This window comes from Scyliorhinus canicula, chromosome 10, assembly GCF_902713615.1.
Source record: "Scyliorhinus canicula chromosome 10, sScyCan1.1, whole genome shotgun sequence".
Classification (NCBI taxonomy): Eukaryota; Metazoa; Chordata; class Chondrichthyes; order Carcharhiniformes; family Scyliorhinidae; genus Scyliorhinus; species Scyliorhinus canicula.
This window is the reverse complement of record NC_052155.1, coordinates 183,438,411-183,460,351: the sequence shown is the minus strand read 5'-3', so window position 1 is coordinate 183,460,351 and position 21,941 is coordinate 183,438,411. Positions and strand designations below refer to the sequence as shown.

At 47.9% G+C, this 21,941-nt stretch overlaps 1 protein-coding gene across 10 annotated transcripts in view; it reads right to left on the bottom strand.

Moving 5' to 3' along the window:
• znf516 (zinc finger protein 516) overlaps positions 1-21,941 on the bottom strand; it is a 179,545-nt gene that overhangs the window by 89,114 nt on the left and 68,490 nt on the right. For 6 of the 10 annotated variants that reach the window (XM_038810269.1, XM_038810274.1, XM_038810275.1 and 3 more), the window contains exon 2: positions 1,384-1,485. The exons of 2 other annotated variants lie outside the window; for them this stretch is intronic. The gene's annotated coding sequence lies outside the window, so the exon portion shown is untranslated. Of the gene's footprint in view, positions 1-1,383; positions 1,486-17,054; positions 17,241-21,941 lie in introns of all 10 variants that reach the window. 2 more of the 10 variants (XM_038810271.1, XM_038810270.1) reach the window with 2 other exon arrangements.

Genomic DNA, 21,941 nt, shown 5'->3' with positions numbered 1-21,941 from the left:
GTTTCCCCCTTCCTCTCCCCTGCTTTCATTTCATCCTATCAGCAAATCCTTCACCAAAAATAGATATGGGACGGGATTTTCAGCACCCCCCCCACAGCGTGTTTTGTGGCGCCGGCCTGCCATTGGCTAGCGGCGGGATGGTCCGGTCCCGCCACTATCAATCCTGGGGTGCCCCACTGTTTGCACCCTCCGCCGCTGGTTTGTGGGGTCGCTGGTGAACGGGATTGGAACATCCCACTGGCGAGAATGGCCGGACAATCTCACCCATGAACTTCACAGCAGCCCAATGTGGGATCTGCTCTCTTATCTGGATGGTTACTCCAGGGCCTCTATACACCCAGTGCATCCCCCACTGTACCCACCATGCCTGAAACAGCTCCACAAAAGGTTTTGTACTTTGTGGGAGTGTATTTGTGCTGGGAAATAGCATCATATTTCAGCTGCACCGATTGGAAATCTCAGTCGTACGCTGAGAAATTGAAAATAGGCGTAAAGCTGTCAAGTCGAATGTCGTGCTCCTCGAGGTCTAAGGCTCAACCTGGGGTTCAGCACTGACTTGGGAATCCCCTACTCCAGGCATGAAGTGAGCAAAACCCAGGCACAAAAACAGAACAACTTTTGACAAAGTTGCTTGTCTTTAAGTAGCTACATTTGTTTACTAATGATAAAAATGTGGATCATGGGGGGGGGGGGGCGTTTGACTGATAGTCAAGGATCATCCAGTCACGTAATGAAGATCTTATTCAATTTCCTATGGGGATGGACGTGGCAGGCAGCTCAACATAATTGACATTGTCATGGATTTCCCCCAACGTACTGAATGGTCAATAGCAATATGTGAAAAGTCAAGGAGATAAATTTTAATGAAATCGCTTTGACCTCCACAGTTATTGCAGCAGCATTTGACAATATCTATCCAAGGTCACCAGCTGCATTGGTCAGGTTTAATTACAATCCATAGATGGCGCTTCCATGGTCAGAGAAGCAGCAGATGGTCAACAGTGTGCAATATCTGACCAGCCAAGGGAACCCTATTTGGTGACATTGCTCTTTTTAAACATGTTTACCCACTGCTCTATAGAATGAATCGGCTGGATGGTCAAATGGGTATACGGGTTACGTGGGTTTAAGTAGGGTGGTCATTGTTCGGCACAACATCGAGGGCCGAAGGGCCTGTTCTGTGCTGTACTGTTCTATGTTCTATGTTCTATAGATGAAGGGTGAGATCGAGAGAAGTTCAGGACTCAAAGAGGTTGTTCGTACAGCTAGAGAAAGAAAGATGGCTAATCAGAGACATTTGAAAGGAAGACTGGGTGGAGGGTGGGGGGGGGGGGGGGGGTGGGAGGGGGATTGCCCTCGTTATTATGTATTGCTCATTGTCACCTTAGCCGGGCCATTGCCATTGTCTTCATTCTTCCCTGGCTTTCTTCAAACCTCCCTCAAACCATTTGAAAGGAAGACTGGACGGCCTCGTGCTGGCATCTACTGAAGGAGAAACGGAGGGTAAAAAACAGAAGACGAAGAAGAGAAATCAGATGGGTGGATAACATTAAGACATGGCCTGAGTGAGGTTTGAAGAAAGCCAGGGAAGAATGAAGACAATGGCAATGGCCCGGCTAAGGTGACAATGAGCAATACATAATGACAAGGGCAATTCCACCCCCCCCCCCAAAGCCCCCTAAACCACCCCTCCCCCCCCCAACATCCCCCCCACCACCCGCCTAAACGCAACAGATTTTAATTCCACGGCTAACTCTGCATTCATCCAATATTCATCCCTCAACCGACATCACTGAAAACAGATTATCTGATCATCAATGCATTGCTAGGGGATGGGTTAGCTCAGTTGGCTGGACAGCTGGTTCGTGATGCAGAGCAAGGCCAGCAGCGTGGGTTCAATTCCTGTACAGCCTGAGGTTATTCATGAAGGCCCCGCTTTCTCAACCTTGCCCCTCACCTGAGAGGCGGTGTTCTTCAGGCTAAATCGCCACCAGTCACCTATCAAAGGGGAGAGCAGCCTATGGTCCTCTGGGACTGTGGCGCCATTTACATCACGTTTGTGCTTGTGGGAATTTGCTGAATGTAGATCATCTGCTGCATTTTCCCATTAGACCCGAGACTGCACTTCAGAAAGAACTTCATTTGCTGGAAGCCGGTTTCAGAAGTCCTGGATGGCTGCCTGGGTAAGTCTGATATTTATTTTAATTCGCCTGATGCCATTGGGTCAGATGGCCGTTTAACCCCCTATCTAATTTTACCCCCAAGCTAGAAGGCTCAGGGCCTGTGGAGGTGGCACAGGAATGGGCCCAGACGCATTGCCCTCTCACAGGAGCAATGGTACATATGGAAGTGCTGCCTCAGTAAAAAGATTATAAACACAAAGTTTGCTTTTTTTCTCCCTTGTGATCAATGGTAACCATGAGACAAGAGCAGAATATAGCAAAAGGTTTCGTGTCAGGCCATTGTTTTCCCATTAAAACAATCAAGATTGATTTCTTTTTAAAAGAAATACAAGTTCCTAGAAGGAACACTGGGTTATTACATCATCTATGGAGGTCATATTACCTACAACAATACCACTTGAAGACCGTCCTGCATGATCAGCGAAAGCTACATGATCACAAGATTACACCATAAATAACCAATCTGGAGATCTTCCAGAGTAAAATAGAAGCCAATCCTGTCACTGCTAATTTATTCCACATGGAAACGCAATCCTTTATATTTATGATGCTGAAAAATGCATTATGAGTTCAGACGTACAAAAAAGCATAAAACAAAGCTGGCAGCGTTCGGGATGTTGACTTAACCTGTTCTCATGTATGGTCTTGTATTCAACTTAGTACCATTCACAGGGAAAGAAATAGCAACTGAGAAAATATATGTCAAGCCCTTTCCTCGTCATGGCCTGAAATTGTTCAATAAGTTCTTTGTAGCGTCCCCTTTCAACTTCCCTTCCTCCTTCCACCTCACAAAAAAAAACTCCAGCTAACTGCAAGAGACACGACACGGTTTCAAATGACACTAACATTGAGTTGGCTGTCAAAGGAATCAACAGCTTCAGTTCCCCAAAATAATGGGCCAGTGTAGCTTAACTGGCTTCCTTGACTGGGTTAGCCCGTTTGATAATGTTCTCAAACTTCGGCTTGTAACCTAAAGACTTTCCGCTCAAAACTATTTGGACTGAAATATTTTCTTATATCCAGAAAAATAATGGGCAGAATTTACCGATTCTTCACGCTGGTGGGATATTCCGGTCCCACCGACAGCGCCTGGGCTTCCCGGCAACAAGGGGTTCAGTCAGTAGGAAATCTCGGAAAATCCCACTGACAACAGCAGGACCAGAAAATCCCACTGGCAGGCCGCCACTGCCGCCGAAAAACATGTGGCAACTTGTTCGATATATCCCGCTCAATATTTTGTTGCGTGGCTTAAGTGTACGAACGCTCCATTTCCTCGTCAACAACAATCAAGATTTAGCGATAGGCACTTCACCTTAAAATCATGGACAGTTAACTTCCTGAAGGGTGCAACAGGCCAGTCACTTGGAAATCAACAGGGTTAAGCATGTAAATTTAATTCTGGAACCCCCCAAAATATTTAAGAGGTTATTTGTGAAGCTACTTGATGGAGGGAGTCACATTCTGAAGTACCTTATTCAATATTTTGTCTCAGAGTTGTCGTGCTAAATAGTTCGGTGGGTAGCACTCTTGTCTCCGAGTCAGATGACAAACAGGCTCATGCCCCACTCCCAACTCTTCAACACAACATGTCGAGTTAAGCTCCAGCGCAGTACTGAGGGAACGCTGCACTGTCAGCAGTTTCATCCGCTGGATGTGGCGTTAATTGAGGTTCCGCCTGCTCTTTCAGGTGGATACAAAAGACCCAATTGCACTATTTTCAAGAGGACCAAGGGAGATCTCCCCAGTGTCCTGGCCAATATGTATCCATCAATTAACATCACTAAAACAGGTTATCTGGTCATTGTCTCATCATTGTTTGTGGGATCTTGCTGTGCGCAAAGCAGCTGCTGTGTTTTCTAAATTTCAACTGTGACTGTACTTTTAAAACATTTCACTGGCATCAAGGCAGCATTTGATCGAGTATGGCATCCAGGAGCCCTAGCAAAACCGGAGTCAATGGGAATCAGGGGGGAAATTCTCCACTGGCTGGAGTCATACCTGGCACAAAGGAAGATAGTTGTGGTGGTTGGAGGTCAGTCATCTGAGTCCCGGGACATCACCGCAGGAATTCCTCAGGGTCGTGTCCGACGTCCAACCATCTTCAGTTGCTTCCTTCCAACATAAGGTCAGTTGTGGAGATGTTCGCTGATGATTGCACAATGTTCAGCACCGTTCGCGACTTCAGATACTGAAGCAATCCATGTGCAAATGCAACAAGACCTGGACGATATCCAGACTTGGGCTGACAAGTGGAAAGTAACATTCACGCCAAACAAGTGTCAGGCAATGACCATCTCCAATGTGAGAGGGTCAAACCACCGCCTAAACTGATTCCAATTTTTAAGGGATGCCATCACTGTTGGGCTCTCTGTATACTTGACCGGGGAAAATGGGAGAGGGGCAGTGACCATTGCCCATAAACAAGATCGAACACAGGAAGCCTCCTCCATTTGCCCCATCCTGACCCCTGCTCCCCCCACCGCCGCCGCACCTTCTCTACATTTGCCATCCAATGGTAGAACATTAAATTTGGTAACGCCATCCCCTTGCAAAAAGGCTTTCCGAATCCTGGGTGTCTTACCGGCCACACAAAGGCCGAGATTTGCTTATCCAATCAAACAAAAAAATATTTGGGGAGGAAGATCGGGAGAGACTGGAACACGAATAGGAACCTCGGCAGAACGTTCATTTTAGTCGTCTGTACTCTCTCCCCCCCTCCACAAGGAAAACGGGACAGCATCCCACCTCTTCAAGTCCCCTTTCACCTATTCACCAGACTGGCCAAGTTCAATTGGTGCATTAAGGTCCAATCATGAGCCACCTGAACACCAAGATACCTGAATTTCATCGTGGCCAGCCTGAACGCGGGGTTCCCAAGTCTGTTCTGCTACCCAGGGGGTTTACTGGAAATGCTTTGCTCGTGGTCAGGGTTACGTTTGCGGGAGCTTGCTGTGCACAAATTGGCTGACCAGGAATTTCTCCCGCTCTTACTGACTGCCATTACCGTGTGTTGGAACGATTTGCAGGTTAATATTCCACCTGTTTTGGCCGCATTATGAATGCTTTCCTCGGCCATCAAGTCCTGGAGTGGGGCTCGAGCCTGCAGCCTCTGGCTCAGTGGTACCCGCTGCCTGATTAATATAAAGATAGAGATGCTGAAGTGGTTCCAAAAAGGCCAACCTCCAACAACTTGGGGCACAGCTGGATGTGGTGTGAGGGGGAACTCACTATGAATCCACCTGCAACTTGGAGCCATTCTCTAACCGAGGAAAACACATCAACTTCTATTCATACAGCATCTGAGAGGATAGAAAACATTTTCTTTTTCCAATTAAGGGGCAATTTAGCATGGCCAATCCACCTACGCTCCACATCTTTGGGGTGTGGGGGTGAGACCCACGCAAACATGGGGAGAATGTGCAAACTCCTCACGGACATTGACCCGGGGCCAGGGTCAAACCTGGGACCTCGGCACCGTGAAGCAGCAGTCCTTTTTATTTTTTATTTTTTTATTACTTTATCTGAGTTACAAAGCCAGGGCTCAGAGTGTGGAGAGAGGCAAACCCCTAATCCAGCTCCTTGCCTGCTCCAAAAACCAATTCAAATTGAATCCAGTTCATGGTCCCCATAAAGAAGACATACCAGATCTGAGCCAAAAGGCTCAATCTACGCTCAATCTTAGCCAAAAGGCCGAGAAGCGATTGAAGCAGCAGTCCTAATTGTGCCACCGTGCTTCCTGCATAGAAAACATCTGAAGACGCTTCAACAAACGGACTTTGAGCTACACCAGGAGGCATGAGGACAGATGAACAAAAGCTTGGTCAAAGAGTTAAGTTTTAAGGAGCATCGTAAAGGAGGTAAAGATCTGTCAGTCCTTTTTAACAATTCTTTCATGGGACATGGGTGTCGCTGGTAAGGCCCCTATTTATTGCCCACCCCTAATTGCCCTCGAGAAGGTGGTGGTGAGCCGCCTTCTTTAACCGCTGCAGTCAATGTGTAGGTACACCTACAGTGCTGTTAGGAAGGGAGTTCCAGGAATTCAACTTAGTGACAGTGAAGGAATGGCCAATATAGTTCCAAGTAAGAAAGGTGTGTGGAGGGGGACTTGTGAGCGATGGTTCCCATGCATCTGCTTCCCTTGTCTCCGTGGGTGGTCGAGGTTGAGGGTTTGGAAAGAGCTATTGAAGGAATTTATACAGTGTCTTTCATGATCAGTCAACCCAAAATGCTTTATGGTCAATTAAGGGCAGCACGGTAGCATGGTGGTTAGCATAAATGCTTCACAGCTCCAGGGTCCCAGGTTCGATTGCCGGCTGGGTCACTGTCTGTGCGGAGTCTGCACGTCCTCCCCGTGTGTGCGTGGGTTTCCTCCGGGTGCTCCGGTTTCCTCCCACAGTCCAAAGATGTGCGGGTTAGGTGGATTGGCCATGCTAAATTGCCCGTAGTGTCCTAAAAAGTAAGGTTAAGGGGGTTGGGTTACGGGTATAGGGTGGATACGTGGGTTTGAGTAGGGTGATCAGCGCTCGGCACAACATCGAGGGCCGAAGGGCCTGTTCTGTGCTGTACTGTTCTATAAACATTTTTGAAATGCGGTCACTATTGTACTGTAGGAATCACAGCAACCAATTTGCACACAGTAGGCTCCCGCCAACAGCAATGATAAAATCTCATTGAGGTTGTGGTTGAAGGTTAAAATTTATCAAAATAGTGTCGTGGGATCTTTCACATCCACCTGAGTTAGTCAGGCTGGGCCTTGTCTATTGGGCTGTTGAGGACATTCTTGTACAATGAGAGTTTCCTCCCCCTGCACCCAAACTGCCACGGGGCTGTGCTGAGGCAAACTGGGCGGTGCCCTGAATTTATATAACTTGCTTCAGTACAATAAACAAAACGCCATGCGGCACACAGATCTTTAAAAGCCGATTTCCGATCTCGCAGCGGCACACGCAAAACACAGCCAATCACGAAGCTTGAGCATTTCCGACCGGTTAGTTTCGGTTAAGTAGGAGCCCTTATTGCGTCATCGCTAAAAAATGCTTGAGCCGCAGACCCGACAAGATGAAAAAGGTGAACTTGGTTATGGGTTATTTTCTCACCTGTACGAAAAGCCTTGCCTGTATATAGTGAAGCAATGCAGCAACTGAAATAAAGAAACCAGGACTTCTAATAATAATAATAATTGCTTATTGTCACAAGTAGGCTCAGGAGAAAGTGCCCGCGTAGGCAGGGTTTTCATTGTGGTGTGGGCAGTGCGGGTTTCAGTGGGCCAGCTGATCTGCGATGGGTTCGGACGCAGTCGCAAAGGGTGTCGGCTGTTGAGGTGGGCTCTGGTAAAGGGCCACCTCGGTGCAGTGCACTTTGTCCCAGGGATAGTAAAATCTCACCATTCACACTCCCTCACCACCTTACATACTCCCCATGCCCACCCCATCCATACCACCTCATGCCCCTCCATCCCCCATGGCTCCCTATGGCCCCCATGCCACGCTATGACACTTCTATACCCAGTCACCCACTGTACAGAATCAATGAACCCTCTACTGACAATAGTACGTGTAAAAGTGGCTTTAAAATGCAGTTACTCATGATAATTTTCCACTTTCTTAAACAAATCTTCTTTTTACTACAGCTCAACAAAAGTGTCAATCACCACACTCTTTAAAGTATCATCGGCTGAAACTGCAAGCACTTGAAAGCTCTTTACCGTGTGAAAACATTGTGCAATTGAAGGTGGAGATCAGGGAACAAGAGCTGTCAATCAAGCAATGTTTTCCCTGGCGATCAGCTGTCTCAGCGCTCTAATGGATATCCCGGCGCTCAGTCAAGCCTCATTATGCATTCTTGGCTGAGAGCTCACACATCCATTAAGTTGCTGAGGAGCAAGGAGGGAATTCCAGAGCTTGAAGCCTCGGTAACTGAAGGCACAGCCACTTGTGGTGTAGTGACTTACAGCCAATTAAGTACTGTTGAAGTGTACTCATTGCTGTATTGTAGAAAAATGGACACAACAACCTCCCACAAACAATAATGCGATAATGACAAGAAAATCATATTATAGTGATATTGATTGAGGGATAAATATTGGCCAGGGCATCAGGAAAAACTCACCTGTTCTTCTTAAAATAGAGCTATGCGCAAGCTTGACTGTGTTGACGATCCCCAAAATAAATCTCTGCCTTGGACTCCGCCACTCATGGCTCTGACAGCCTGCCCCAGGCTTTCCAATGCAGTCGCCACCCATGCAGTGCTGGACTGGGTGCCACGCAACGCCGGCAAGATCACCTGCCACTGAAGGAAGGCTTCAGGACTCCAAATGGCCTTGCAGTTGCAGTAATGTAACTGGCGAATCCTTCTGGATTTCCCGGCTCTTTCTTTGCATCTGGGAGAGGCACAGCATCCGGCTGGGGCACAGCCGAGTCCTGTAATCCAGCAGACCTCCGACTGCCCGATCCCTGGCACATTCCTGTCTCCAGCTGATGTGTATCAGAGGCAGTGTGGTGCTCACAGTGTGTGTGTGTGTGGGGGAGGGGGGGGGGGGGGCGGGTAAGTGCGGGGGGGGGGGGGGTTGAGGATGATGCTGTGAGGGCGGGTGTTGGGCGACTGTGAGGTGGCAGTAAGTGGGTTAACGGTGACTTCCAGTGAGGAAGGGACGAAAGCCAGGAGGAGACAGGCGGGAACGCACCCGAGCAGCATGTAGGAGGTCATTCATCTTCTTTCGGCACCGCACTCCCGGCCTCCTGCTGGCACTCCCTGTTTCTGCCACTGCGTCCCAGGCGGGATTGGTGACATTGCTGGGTGGGGGGGGGGGGGGGGGGGGGGGGGGGGGGGGGGGGGGTCTCCTGCCAGCATGTGGGTATTTCATGTCCTCCCTCTCCTCCACGGCACCAGGAAGTCTGAGGCGGGCCCCTTTCCGAAAACCTAGGCACCTCGGGTCTTCTTGCTGCCATCCTTCTGGCTTGGCCGGGAGAGAGTGCTGAGGTCCCAGTGCAGCTCCCCCTTGATTGAAGTGCTCAGCTAACCCTCGGGGTGAGTCAGGCGTGGTGCGTTTAACGTGGGGGACCAGAAATTTGACTAAGTGCCTGAAGGTCTCGCTCTGTATCGCGAAGATGCTGTACCCATGTATATCTATGGCGGCCCGTTTAGTTTTGACACGGAGGCGACTGAGGTTAAAGGCCAGGGACCAACGTATCTCAGCCAGCACAGGGTTGGTGGACTAACAGCTGTCATAATATCCACTCATGTATATAATGAGATGCAGACAGGCAGTGATTGACACACAGGATGACCAATGAACACACAACACAGAACAACCAATCACCAGACAGGACACCACCACTATTAAGCCCACAGGGCATTAAGCCTCCCTCTCTCTCAGGACCCAGCTGCTGAGACAGCCAGAGTGCACAAGTTAGTGAGTAATATTACCATGCGGTAGCTAGTAAGTCTGGTCAAGCCAGTAAGAGGTCATCAGTTGGATTAGTAGAGTGTCAGCCCACAGCTGAACATGTACAGCAATCCACTAGTTAAATAAAACAGTGTTGGATCATCTCCTGTGTCAGACGTCTGTTTCTAGCTTCACTGCATCCAGTTGCAGTCAACGTCGAACCAACCTGCCCAACACATTAACAGCGTAGCAGCAGTTTTTGAGGAAGATTTCTGCCTATTGCCCGCGGAGCAGCCCTTAATCTCAACCACAAACCAGTCATGTGTCCCTATCTCAAGGAGTTCAAATAAACATGGGAAAATCACCATTCAATATACCATTCAGAATATATAAACAGTTGAACAATAGATATTCCGTGAATCTGCAGAGTCCAAGAATTTGTTTGTGCAGCAAAAAATAAAGATAAAACATGAATCTGTTCTATGCCGAGGTAAATCATTATTCCCAAATTAGGATAATCCAAACCTAATACGTTTCCCCTGAATGAAAAAAAAACAATACACTGTACTTTAAATAGCAGGTACAACTATAAATTCAGGAAATCCTGGCATTCTCCAGCACTGGAGTAGTGAAGTTTAGATTACGGTCTTTTTGCTGGCCTAACACAGGCTTCTTTTGCAAAGATGCAGGGTTTTTTTGAGAGCGAGACAATTCGTCATGTCAAAACAGCAGCCGGGGTCAGGACAATGGGCTTTCTTTCTTCAAAAGTCCTTTTGTAAATACAGGCGTTATAAAAGCCTGTCCTTGTTCAAATGCTTGTGGCTGCAATGCTCTTCAATTCAAAATATGACTTTTGGGAGTGCGAGATTGGGGGTGGGAGGGGGGGGGGGAGGGGGGGGGGGCAGGGCGTCGGAGGGGAAATGGGGAAACAAACATTTTGAGAAAAATTTAGAGGACCACCTGAGGAGTGGAGACTCCTAGCGGGTGCAAGAATGGGAGAATGGCAATCGACGTGGGATGCCCCACGGCACATACCAAAAAGTGCGAATGTCAGGCTGTGTGCATGTATGGGATTGCGCATGTATACAGGATAAAGAAACGGTGTTCTATTCTGCGCTGAATATAAATAAAGATAACTGAAAGATTCGCAATTGTGCAGCATCTTCCCCAACCTCGACACATCCCAGAGTGCTCACAGCCAATTGAAATGCAGTCACTCTTGTCAGGTAGGAAATGTACTGTCTAACTTTCATACGGCTCCTAATATAATAATATTAATCTTTATTGTCACGAGTTGACTTACATTAATAAATCGAAGTATTAATAATAATAATTTTTATTAGTGTCACAAGTAGGCTTACATTAACACTGCAATGAAGTTACTGTGAAAAGCCCCTAGTCGCCACATTCCGGCGCCTGTTCGGGTACACTGAGGGAGAATTCAGAATGTCCAATTCACCGAACAGCACGTCTTTCGGGACTTATGGGAGGAAACCGGAGCACCCGGAGGAAACCCACGCATACACTGGACATGTTGCTCAACAATTAACTCCGCCTCCTTCTGCTTTGCAGGTGATAGTATTCCTTCCAGTGAATAGTGGCTGGTAAATTTATTACGGAATTCCAGAGACTGGTCTTTCACGGCGAAATTGCGGAACGTGCCATCACAGGGAGTAACTGAGATGAATAGCAGAGATGCACTTTAGGGGAAGCTGGATAAACGCATTAGAGAGAAAGGAAGAGATGGTTACGGTGATCTTGTTAGATACATGAGGGTGGAAGGAAGCTCGTGTGGAGCATGAACACTGGATCAGGCCAGCTGGGCCCAATGGCCTGTTTCTGAGCTATCCACTTGACACCAATCAATGTTAAGTATGAATAGGTTTTTACTAGTTTTTTGATACTTTGTGGTCCAGGAGGCTGGGGATTGGGCCCTGCTCCGGAGGTTGAATTACGTGAGCCTGTTGAGTTGAGTTGAGTTAAGGTGAGTCTGCAGAGGTGGGATAGTCTCCCATTACCTTTGGCGGGGCGGGTCCAATTGGTGAAGGTGAACACCTTGCTGAGATTTTTGTTTTATTTCATTGTCTCCCAGTGTTCCTGCCCGTCGTTTTTTCCGAAGGGTCAAGGGGTTTATTTCCTGCTTTATTTGGGCGGTTAAGTCCCAAGGATTCGGAGGGGGGTCTTTCAGATGGACAGACAGTTGAACGGTCTGGCCCTGCCAAAATCTATTACTGGTGGCCAATGCGGAGAAGGTGTTGGGGTGGTGTGGGGAGGCTCTCTGGGTTCATATGGAATCTGGGTCACATAGAGGAACACATTTGGAGGCATTGGTAACAGCGCCAACACAAGGTATTCGCCGAACCCAGTGGTGGTAACCACGTTAAATATCTGGAGGCAACTCCGCCAGCATTTTAAATTGGGGGCTAGCTGCCATTTGAGCTAATCACCTGTTTGAGGGGGCAAGGAGGGAGAGAGGGCTGGTAAGACTGAGTAATTGGATGGGCTGCTTGTCAGCCTAGAGGAATTGAAGGAGTATTTGGGTTAGCAGGTTCGGACGTGTTTAGGTATCTCCAGGTACGGAGCTTTGTGAAGAGGATATTCTCCGATTTCCCGGTGCTGCCACCATAATCCTTGTTGAGAGGATTCCCTCCCGTTTGGGATCAGAGGAGGGCAGTCCGGTGTGTATGAACAGATTGTAGGGGAAAGGTTGAGTTCGGTGGAAGGGGTAAAGGCTAAATGAGTGGAGGAATTGGGGCTAATGCTGGAGGAGGAAGTATAGAGAGTAAGGCTCCGTGGAGGGTGAACGTCATGACGTTGTGTGCGAGACGGAGTCTGATACAGCTCAAGGTAGTGTTTAGACCGCACCTCACAAAGGCTAGGATGAGTTGGTTTTCTGTGGGCGTGGAGGATAAATGCGAGCAATGTTCGAGAGGGCCCGCACACCACACACACACATGTTCTGGTTCTGTTCTAAGTTAATGGATTTCTGACGGTCGTTTTTTAACACCATGTCAGCCAACTTAAGTATTGAGTTGGTTGCCTTGTCCTTTGATGGCTATTTTCGGAGTTTCAGATGTGTCAGAGCTGTGGACGGGTGTGGGGGCAGTTGTCCTTGCCTTTGCCTTGTTGGTGGCACGGAGATAGATCCTGCTGGGCTGGAGTGCTTCGGTGTGGTTCGGGGACTTGTTGGAATTTTTGCACCTCAAGGTCAAATACATCATGAGGGGGTCGATTGAATAGTTCTACCAGAGGTGGCAGCTTTATATCGGATATTGTATTTCAGAGAGTTGGTCACTGTTAGATGTTAAAGGGGGATGGGGCGAAAGGGCGAATACATGGGAGGGAGCCGTGTTCCATGGGTAGTCCCAAGTACCGATCCATTTGTTAAGTTCACCCACTTTATTCCTGATGCTTCTTGCATTGAAGTATACACACTTCAACCCATCTTCATGCCTGCAAGCACACTCCTTTGTCAGTGTTACCTTCCCCACTGCCTCACTACACGCTTTGACGTCCTGAACATCGGCTAACTTAGTTGCTGGACTACAAATCTGGTTCCCATTCCCCTGCCAAATTAGTTTAAACCCTCCTGAAGAGTACTAGAAAACCTCCCGCCCAGGATATTGCTGCCCCTCTGGTTCGTATGCAACCCGTCCTGCTTGTACAGGTCCCACCTTCCCCAGAGTGCGCTCCAATTATCCAAATACCTGAAGCCCTCCCTCTTACACCATTCCTGCAGCCGCATGTCTGCAACTGCACTCTCTCCCTATTCCTAGCCTCGCTATCACGTGGCACCGGCAACAAACCAGAGATGACAACTCTGTCTGTCCTGGCTTTTAACTTCCAGCCTAACTCCCTAAACTCGTTTATTACATCCACACCCCTTTTCCTACCTACGTCGTTGGTACCAATGTGCACCACAACTTCTAGCTGCTCACCCTCCCCCTTAAGGATCCTGAAGACACGATCTGAGACATCCCTGGCCCTGGCACCCAGGAAGCAACATATCTTCTGGGAGTCTCGCTCACGACCACAGAATCTCCTATCTATTCCCCTAACCATTGAGTCTCCTATCACTATTGCTTTTCTATTCTCCCCCCTTCCCTTCTGAGCCCCAGAGCGAGACTCAGGGCCAGAGACCTGGCCGCTAGGGCCTTCCCCCGGTAGGTCATCCCCCCAACAGCATCCAAAACTGTATAATTGTTTTGAAGGGGAACGGCCACGAGGGATCCCTGCATGTCTGGCCGTTCGTTTTCTCTCCCATGACTGTAACCCAGCTACTCTTGTCCTGTACCTTGGGTGTGGCTACCTCCCTGTAACTCTTCTCTATTACCCTCTCTGCCTCCCGGATGATCCAAAGTTCATCCAGCTCCAGCTCCAGTTCCCTAACGGTCTCTGAGGAGCTGGAGTTGGGTGCACTTCCCGCAGGTATAGTCAGCGGGGACACTGGTGGTATCCCTCACCACCCACATCCTACAGGAGGAGCATGCAACTGCCCTCGCCTCCATCCCCTCTTACCTTACAGAATGTAGCTGCCCTGTGGACCAACTGGAACTCCGCCCTCTGACTCTGCTCCCAGTCAGCTGCACTCTCTGTAAACCCCCGGCTCCCTTCACGCTCTTTGAGGAAATGTAGGAAATGAAATGAAAAGGAGCACCTTACTCCCTCCTCACCGAACTCCCTCAGTCACCAAACGCTCATTATAGCACTCAAATGCACCCAAAATCAGCACTCCCTCAGTCACCAAACTCTCACTATAGCACTCAAATACACCCAAATTCAGCACTCCCTCAGTTACCAAACTCTCACTATAGCACTCAAATGTACCCAAATTCAGCACTCCCTCAGTCACCAAACTCTCACTAGCACTCAAATGCACCCAAATTCAACACTCAGTGCAAACGACGTCTACACTGTAACTAGCTCAGATGTATACTGTGACTCTAGCCTCTGAAAACTGCTCTAATCCAATTAACTAATTGGCAAGCTCCAGCTGCAAGTAGTTACAAGTAGAACCTTTCTTTAAAGCTGATTGAAAATTCACCTTCTTCAGTGAGGTCCCCAGGGAGCCCTGCACTGTTGGGAGTTTTTGCCTTTGGGGCGAGTTGTTAAGCCAAGGCTTCATCAACCTTTTCAAAAGGAAGGCCCTAGCGGCCAGGTCTCTGGCCCTGAGTCTGGCTCTGGGGCTCAAAATGGCAGCACGATTCGAGGAAAAGCAAGGGAGCCCCCCGCAGTGCCCTGTTCGGTATATCTTCCTCGACCAATGCAAGAAACCAGACTAACTCATTCCAGGAATTATGCTGTGCACGGATTGGTTACATGGTAAGAGTGACCACGCTCAAAGTTAATTGACACGAAGCTTATAAATGTTAACTCAGCATATTCTATCGAACATCATTCCCAAACGGATACACATATAGGGGGGATTCTCCGGACACCCAGCCGTGTGTTTCTCAGCCCCGCGCAGTTCACTGACGGTTTGATTCTATCTTCCTGCTGCTTGTCAGTGGGATTTCCCATTGTAACCACGCGTGTGCCGTCGAAAAACCCGGGTAGCTGCCGGCAGAAAAAAGGGAATCTCAACAACCAGAGAATCCCAGCCACGGCCACTGAACTAAGGTTAGTGTTCTCTGATACGGCACTGTCACTCAACAGCAACACTAAGTGGGGGAAGAACAATGCAGTTATATGGGAAAGGCCACGCCGAGTGAAATAGAAACGACATTTTTCATTTCATGTGCCATTTTCCAGATTAGCAAAATCTTTTCTAAATTGAATCTTTATGCTCTCTAAGCGCTCAATTAACAAATTCTGATTGAAATCTGTTCCAACCCCAACAAAACCTCAAAACATTCAAACGAGATTTTAATCTAGCCAGACAAATCTCCTTCCCTCTCCCGTTTTTCAAATCTCGAGAAGTAAAGGACCAGCGCATGCCCGGATAGTGTGCTGCAAATGTGACAAGGGATCCCAATGCTAAAAACTCGCTTTCGTCCTGATCAGAATATCAACATTATTTCACTCAGTTCGAAAGCTCATTTTCAGAAGGGCCGATGCCTGATTGATGGCCACTCACTACACTGAGATGTAGAATACCACTGATGACAAAACCTAAGGGCTTTGTTACTCTCCGAAAATAATCAATAAACTATTATGAACACACTATATTATTTCCTCTACTGCGCCCCGCTCCCCCACCACCCATATGAGAAACACGGAAACAATAAATTAAAGATCAATTTCACAGAGTGAAATAATTCCAGAAGATGTTTCAAAACATGCTACATATTTTTTAACAAATATTCAGCGGAAAACTGCCAAGTGTTTTGATATTCTATTTTTTGAAAGCGTTACTCTGTAAGATATTCCGAATTTAGCGAGGAGATAGCTTAAACTTGTACTTGCTATGTTGGTGTCAAAGATTTAGCTTTCCAAGTGATCCTTGCCAAAGTTAAGCGTAAATTAGTGCTATCTTTGCTAAAATGTGGATCACAAGAACAAGAAATGGAGAAAAGAAAAACTCAGAGCGCTTGGTGCAGCATGGTGGTTAGCATTATTGCTTCGCAGAGATTCCAGCTTTGGGTGCCCGTCTGTGTGGAGTTTGCACGTTCTCTCCATATCTGCGTGGGTTTCCTTCGAGAGCTCCAGTTTCCTCCCACATTCCAAAGATGCGCAGGTTAGGTGCATTGGCCATGCTAGTGTCCGAGGATATGCAGGTTTGGTGGCATTACAGGGACATGGCGGGGGAGTGGGGCTGGGTACGGTGCTCTTTCAGAGAGTCGGTGCCGACTCAAAGGGCTGAATGGCCTCCTTCTGCGCTGTAGGGATTCTGTGGTTCCGTGATTCTGACCTTGTACATGGAACCAAGAAAGTGAGCAGATGGGAACATTTCACTGTGATTACTGAATTCAACTGGACCCAATGTTCGTCAACAAAAGGCAACTTGAAAAAAATTGATCCAAAGTTACATTTATCAGATATGTGTCACAACTGCACAAGATGGTCTCGCTCAGTCTTTAAACATCTTGAAAGTTTATAAGTGGAATATGTAATCCACCTGTGATGCGTCTTGTAGAATGCTGATATCAGTCGTGATTATGTCAAAAGGACGATCCCAATTGCAAATAATTCCGAGTGAATGGAAATTTCATTCATTTGACAAATAGTGCAGGAAGTCTTGGTTTTCTAATTTGCATGTTCAAAAGCCGAACGAATGCAAATTTATATATAGGCATAAACAACATAAAATGTATTCTAAAAAGGAAAGATATCAAGTTGGTCATTTTTCCTTCTTCAGAAAGAAGCCATTCGGCCCATCGTGACTGTACTGGCTCTCTGGATGAGCGGCGCACCCTGTGCCGCTCTCTGTCTTCTCCCTGTAGCCCTGCACATTCTTCCTTTTCAGGTTGCACCAATCGATGATAGGTTCACACCATCGTTACTGGAACCGGGGGGGGGGGGGGGGCGCGATTTTCTGCGCAACCCACCTCGAGGGCAGCTCCCCATTGGCCAGTGATGGGATCTTCTCCGGTCCCGCCGTTGTCAACGGGGTTTCCCAATGAATCCGGTCTTCGCCGCCGTGAAACCTGCGGTGGGGGTGCGCCGTCAGCAGGACCAGACGATCCCCGCGGCGTGAACAAGTGGAAAGTTCCGGTCTAGGGTTCAATTCCAACCTTTTTAAAAAAAATATTCAATTGACATTTCTACACGTTTGAAACCGGACACGTTAATCCTCCAGCCCAAAGTTTAATGTTTATAAACTGCACAAGAACCACCCCCTCCCCCCCACATTCCACCAATATAAAATGGTACTGGAGAGGGTGATATAAATCTGATACCTCTGAGATTCAGAGATACGAACACAAACAGTCACATAAAACCAAATTTGAACATAAGTGTTCATATTTCGACTGGAGCTGAAATAACAACACATGTACGAGAGTGGATCAGGAATAAGCACCCAGTACAGGTTTATTGTGAACTGATCTGGAGAGAATTACATCTGATCTGCATTATTTAGCCCCGGGGCTATTCCGACTCCAATATAAAGAAAGTCACAGATTAAATGCAGGAAACATGGCAGAGAATTTGCTCAGAGCCGGTTTCCACAAACGCCACTGATGTTAGTTGAGGCTTCAAGAGGTTGGGGGGGTGGGGTGTGGGGGGGGGGGGGGGTGGAGGGGGGGAGAGGGGGTGGAGGGGGGGAGAGGGGGTGGAGGGGGGGAGAGGGGGTGGAGGGGGGGGGAGAGGGGGGTGAGTGAGTCCCTTCCTCTTCCTCAGGACATGGTTGTGGGATCTTTACATTGATCCAAAACAAGGACAAACGACTCCCCGATTTACCATCTCAAAGTCCATTGAAGCAGTGCAGCACACCCTCAGTAATAATCTTTAATAATGTCACAGGTAGGCTTACATCAACACTGCAATGAAGTTACTGTGAAAATCCCCGAGCCGCCAGACTCCGGCGCCTGTTCGGGTACACAGAGGGAGAATTCAGAATGTCCAAATTACCTAACAAGCACGTCTTTCAGGACTTGTGGGAGGAAACCGGAGCACCCAGAGGAAATCCACGCAGATACGGGGGAGAACGTGCAGACACCGCACAGACAGTGACCCAAGCCGGGAATCGAACCTGGGATGCTGACACTGTGAAGCAACAGTGCTAACCACAAATCTCAGTTTGAATTTTGTACTCAAGCCTCTGGGATGGATCCAGAACCCACAACCTTCTGAATTAGGCGGGGGTATTACCCACTGAGCAATGGCAGATGACTAAGGGAAAACCCGTTATAGGATTGGTCAGTTCTGTACTGGTGCCTCCGTATAAATAGCTGAGTAGAACCCCTCTATGGGATTTGAAGCTGTGTTTTTGAGCCTGATACACACTCCATTCTTAGCAAATGATTCCACACCCCTCAGGCTAAACCAGACTTCTCAAAACCTCACAATCCAAGGCAGCACGGTGGTGCAGTGGGTTAGCCCTGCTGCCTCATGGTGCCAAGGTCCCAGGTTCGATCCTGACTCTGGGTCCATTTGGAGTTTGCACATTCTCCCCGTGTTTGCGTGGGTTTTGCCCCCACAACCCAAAGATGTTCAGGGTAGGTGGATTGGCCACACTAAATAGCCCCTTATTTGGAAAAATGAATTAGGTACTCTAAATTTTAAAAAAAATAAAAAATTTTAAACTCACAATCCTATATTATTCTAAATGAGCATCCCTTAACCTCTCCCTTACACAGATAATGTACTTCTCTTCAGTAACATCACCCATGGTTGTGCCTATCTCTTCTGACTTGAACTGGAACCCTTTGTCACCGCAATTAGGTCAATGCTCTCCTGGCCAACCTTCCATCTTCCACCTTCTCAAAGCCTTCGATTATCAATCTACAGCCTTTTCCAATCCCGTGTCAAAATCATGTCACAGGTCACCCCTGTCCACGTTGACCTACATTAGTTCCTTCCCGACAATGTCTCAAATTGAAAATTCTCATACCTTTGCTTAAATTCCTTCGTGGTCTCACTGCTCTCGACATAGTTCCAGAACTAAAACTGCTACAAAACCCGACATTCTTGACATCCTGGCATCCTGCGTGTCCCCCTGCATTTTATAGCCCGTGGGCGGGAATTTCTGGCTCTACCGGAAGACAATGGACGACCGACGAACCCACCACAAACCCCGTCATGGGTCCCTCCACAGCAGGGCCACAAAATCCTGGCCTGTGTTTACAATAGTCTAGATCTAGCGTTGCCAACTCTAACTGGATATAATCCTAAGGGGGTCCATTCTAACAGTGGGGGGGGGGGGGGAACCACATTTCCATGGCAGCTGACAAACAAACTGACCCCTCCGTTACCTCATTGGCTGCCAGTGAGCAACCATTTATTTTTCAACTGCAGTGTTTCTCTGGCTAATAAGCAGGCGTTGAAGGAAAATGATTCTTTTTGAAGTCGGTGTGATCTTTCTGTGGGGTTTCCCCAGCAAGGTACTGGAGACCACTCTTTATTTCTGAAGACACCAGGTCAATTTTAAGAGGCAAAGCAATCTTATCTAGGCCGAACACTCTGGGATCTCATCCTTAAACCTCTGCACCGCCCACTCCTCCCTTCAAGATGCTCCTTACGGTCCACCATTCACTGGCACCAAGCTTTTGGTCACCATTCCATTTCTTCACTTTTTTCTCAGGGGCTGGTTCAGCACAGGGCTAAATAGCTGGCTTTTAAAGCAGACCAAGGCAGGCCAGCAGCGCGGTTCAATTCCCGTACCAGCCTCCCCGAACAGGCGGCGGAATGTGGCGACTAGGGGCTTTTCCACAGTAACTTCATTTGAAGCCTACTTGTGACAATAAGTGATTTTCATTTTCATTTCATTTCACCTATCTGTGAGCCTCTGCGGCATTTCCATTAAAGAGAATAACTGCCAGTTGTGCCTTTTTGCTGCTTTTTCTTTAACTCATTACCGTTTAATTGCAGAGTCACTGCTTGACAACGTAAGAGATAATGAGTGGAATTCTCAGATCGCACCGCCTGAAGACGGGACATTGCTGCGCGAGGTAAATGGACCTTTAAATGGTCTGTCAAATTATCCATCCCGCCCCTCATAGCAAAATGTACTCCAATAAATATGCAACAAATGCAATAATTCACTGACTGATTTGTAATCAGTTCAGCTGCAACTATTAATTAAAATAACCTTGTTGCTCATCCCAGCAACTTCTCATCAGTATTCACTATTTAAATAATTTACAAGAAAAAGACTGCAAAGGTCAGACAATGACTACATGTACTTTCCGTTTCACTCTGCCCTGAATATTTTAGATGGTGGGGGTTCAAACCTGGAGAGTCGGTGGGGAGCCTGCTGCTGTTTTACACTCAAATGGGGATTTATTGGCAGCAGACGGGTCTTCCCTCCACACGTGGAGGGAAGCCGTGAAATTACAACGGGGTCTTTGTACGCTGCCCGCCAAGGCAGATCGAGTATCCCCCTGGAGGCTGGCATCAAACTGATTTGCATCCCGCTAACGGATGCAGATGAAGGCCCGACCAGAATCCTCCCCCCAACGCTCGATGCCAGCAGAAAAAACCACCAGTCCAGACGCTGGACCAATGTGGCGTGCGAAAGTCAGGATTTTCCTGAAGAAGGCCTGGGGCTGCCTCCCAAGTTCGGGTTGGAGGCCACAAGTGACCCTGGACCACCACAGCAGTCGGTGGGGGGAGCATCTTTCAGGCGGACTTTCCAGCTTCACTATCATCCGGAAGGCCCATCCTCCAGCATCAAGGGTCTTCCTGGAGATCCATCTTCTTTCTTCGGGAGGTGCATCTTCCTTCTTCCGTGGAGGGTCAGTGATATCAGGCGCCTTTCAATTATGGTGCCCGGATATGATAGTGAGACCCGTTCCCTCATGCCCACCGCGCCACAGAAGGTGGCGTGAAACCCCTGGGTGCATATTTAGTAACATCGTGACTGGAAGATATGGCCTGTTCCCAATCAGCCTCCGCAGCGGGAAACTCTCCTCATCCCCATCACGGGACTGAGTCCCAAATTGCAGAATTCCACCCATTGTTTCCGCTGGTCATGGAACCTAAAGCACGCGGGAGGGAGGACTCAGTCGCAGGGTAAGGGTGCCGATCGTTCAGGACTGAGATGAGGAGAGATTTCTTCACTCTTCACTCCAAGGGTGGTGAATCTTTGGAATTCACTACACAGGAGAGTTGTGGATGCTCCATCGTTGAATATATTTTAAATTGCGATAGATGTATTTTTGATCTCTCAGGGAATCCAGGAATGTGGGGAGTGGGCCAGAAAATGGAGTAAAATTCAAAATCAGCCACGATGGTATTGGATGGTGGAGCAGTCTCGATGGGCTGAGTGGTCTACTCCCCATCCTATTTCTTGTGTTTTTGTGTTAAAACCCATGGCATTACTAAACTTACAGAATGGCCTCTAAAAGATAAATCAATTTCAATATAGAGAACCATGAGGTGGTGAATGTTTTTAGGAGGAAGAACGAAACCACATATGCTCCATGGAACCCAAAACTCAAAATGGGGTACAGCAGCAAATAGATCTAGGGGTACAGAGATCATTAAAAACAGAAATGCCAGTTAATAAGGCCATAAAAAAGGCAAATGAAGTACTATGGTTCATTTCTAGAATGACGTAACAGAAGAGCAAAGTTGTCAAAACCTGTGCAGAACATTAATTCAACCGCACTTGGGAGTTCTGTGCCTGTTCCTGGTCGTTTAGCACACTGGGCTAAATCGCTGGCTTTTAAAGCAGACCAAGGCAGGCCAGCGGCGCGGTTCAATTCCCGTACCAGCCTCCCCAAACAGGCGCCGGAATGTGGCGACTAGGGGCTTTTCACAGTAACTTCATT